The sequence below is a fragment of the Chelonia mydas genome, chromosome 1, assembly GCF_015237465.2.
Source record: "Chelonia mydas isolate rCheMyd1 chromosome 1, rCheMyd1.pri.v2, whole genome shotgun sequence".
Classification (NCBI taxonomy): domain Eukaryota; kingdom Metazoa; phylum Chordata; order Testudines; family Cheloniidae; genus Chelonia; species Chelonia mydas.
In genome coordinates, this window is record NC_057849.1 from 341,843,540 (window position 1) to 341,846,594 (window position 3,055).

The following is a 3,055-nucleotide window of genomic DNA, read 5'->3' on the forward strand; positions in this document are numbered from 1 at the left end:
GAGAAAGAAACAGTGAAATACTCTATGTACACTGCTATGCACGTTGTTTGAACCTCATCCTAGAAGATGCATGCACTGCAAGTAAACAAAACAGAACTGTCTTTGATTTTTTTCATGTCATTCAGACTCTTTATGCCTTCATGGAGGGGAGTCCTGTGCGACATGCAGTAATGGAGAAGATTTCACAAGAAGTAGATCCTAGTTGAAGACTTTGAAGTCCCTGTCAAACACAAGATGGGCATGCAGAGCAGAAGCAGTGGCTGCTGTAAAACAAAACTACTCCATCATTTTACAAGCTTTACAAGAGATTATCGAAACAACTCACCTTGCTGATGCTAAAATAAAAGCCAGGGGCCTTATCCATGAACTAAATTCATTCAAGTTCATCTTTGCCCTTCACATGATGCACCCTATTCTCCAGATGGTGGTAAAAGTGAGTAAGGCTCTTCAAGCTCCAGATCTCAACTTACTTACCGCAATGACGGGTGAAAAGCTTGTGTAACTCTTTGGCTGCAATGAGAAGTGGCCCAGAATATTTTCAATCTATTTTCAATGACAGTGTGAAAATGTGTGTAGAGAATGATATATCGATTCCTCCAGTTAAGAAGAGAAAAACATCCACTCGTATTGATGACGTGTTTGAGTCCCAGCATCACTTTGATACAAAAGAGGAGCAGGAGAGAATAACTTCCTTTTACCCACTCATAGACTCAATGATTACCGGCATTGACCAGCGATTTGAACAGGAGACTTGTAAAATTGTGACTGCAATGGGAAACCTGCTGAGCTTAGACATTGGCAGGGATGATATGAGAATCATTGCCAACAAATTTAAAGTGTCCTTGGATGAGTTGGAAGCTGAAGTCGGATTGCTTCGGGGTTATGACGGATCTGTTCCTAAAGGTAGCACTACAAACACCACCAGAGAGTGGCTTAATTGGCTAAAGGAATCGGATCAGTCTTCCATGTTCCAGGCCTTTTACAGATCTGTTCAGTGCTTTGCAGTCTTACCTATTACAAGCTGTTCATGTGAAAGGGCCTTTTCGAAACTAGCACATGTTAAAAACAAACTAAGAAGTACAATGTCCCAACAGCACCTCGACTCACTCATGATTTTGTACGTTGAACAAGAATTGGCTTCATCAGTTAATTACAATGATGTGATCGAGGAATTTTTAAGTCCATAACACCCATTCTCTAGGACAGGAAGATGAAGAAACCTTAATCTGTTTTGGTCAATTTGGGTTAGCTCATTATCTGGTTAAAGATAAAGATCATGAAAATTGACTGTATCTTTGTATATGCCTGGTTATCACTACAGCAAAAATTTGGTATTTTGTGTCTCATTTTTTAAGTTTGTATTTTTTAAGTAAAGTTTAGTTGTTAATTTAAAAAACGTTAAGTTTTAGTTTCTTTAGTTTGTTTGATGAATAAAAATAATGTCCTTTATGATTGGCTATTCAATAAATGTTCGCCTTTAAAAAAAAAATTCCCTGGGTGTACACCCTAATGAAACGTGCTGCACACGCCTAGGCTGGTAGGTATGTAGTTCGTCAAGTGCTCTCAGATGAGCCACAGTGGCAGCAGTAATGAGGAAAACCCTGAATCTTGGCAGGGGGTAGAAGAGATGACCCTTTCGGGCCCTTCTAACTCCTTTTGGAGCGACAACAGAGTTAACTGCAAGACGAGGCTGACTTTGCTTGAAGTCTGGCAAGGTGCTAGAAGGCTGGCAGGGAAGAGAGGCTGGGGACATCTTCTGAGAAAAGGCTTCTTGTAGTTTAACAAGCTGGAGGATTGCACAAAGCTTTATCTATGGGAGGGGTGATGCATTCGAGATTTAAAACCGAGATAGTTCTGATGCGGATCCCCTCGGGTGCCATACGGGGCAAAGAGTAATTAGTTTGGCAGCATGGAGTGTTAGCGTGAGAGGAAAGGTCTTGTTTTTCGACATTGGCACTTGCTGTGACGCACCCTGTTGCCCATCAGAGTGAATCATGCTCTGTTTGCCATACCAATAGCCTCTGTCATTAAGTCTGTTTTTCACCAGAATCACTTTACCCAGCAGCTCGCCCAGGGTAATATGCTTTCCCTGCCCTGGAGGCTTGTGAAGGAGGCATGTAGCACTCTAGCAGCCAACAAGAGAAGCAGCCATTGCACCGTGGATAACCTCACAGAACTGAATCCTTAAACTGCTAGCATTCTCCCCTGTCATCCCCCCAAACCCCTGAAAGCAATCCAAATAAATGCTTTTGAGGACGTTGCCATCAGCACACAGGGAGCTAAAAATGTTCAAAGGACTAGGAAAGCCTGCTGGAGTAAAGGGATGTGTTTTATTTATACTGGCCGAGACATGTTTCTGTTGTGTAGCGGGACTTGCATCAGGTTGGGCTATCAAGGAAAGGCTAGCTGCAGCTGGAAACCTGGCTGGGTGAAAATGTCACCAACTTTCTCAAGGGATCAGCTTAGGTGTCAGCAGAGGCCTTAGCGTTTCACCCCCAGCCACTCGCATTCCTGTGCAGTTTTATTGCCTCGAAACTCATAGTGGGGGTGGTTTTGTAACCCCACAAAATAAAACCAGCCCTTTGAAACCGTTAAACAGACGGGGCAGGCGCTGTCCCTGTGGCGCCATGTCAGATCTCCAGTAACTTGAGCAATTGAAACGCGTGCAAAAGCTCATTTTGACACGACTGCAGGCCGTTCCCAGGAACAATAGAATTTATTCTATCCTATTATTAATCACTAAACCCAACTTCTCCCTTTTCCTTAACTTTTAATGTGATTTCAGCATTTTATGCAGTTATCACTCCAAGAATGTTACTAAACCAGGGGGTGGCTTCTATTTTTTTTCTTTTAAGTAGCTCAGGCTACCAGGAAAGAGCTAAAGGCTTTTAATTTGAGAACTCTTAGACCATCAGGATTCACAGGGTTAATGCCATAAAAATGGATTAACAAGGCATTACGTGTAACAAGCTCTAGGCAGCCTGGGACCTGCCTAGGTGGAAAATGTCTCTCTCCCTCTGAGCCATACTGCTGCAGCTGCCAACATCTGGCAGCT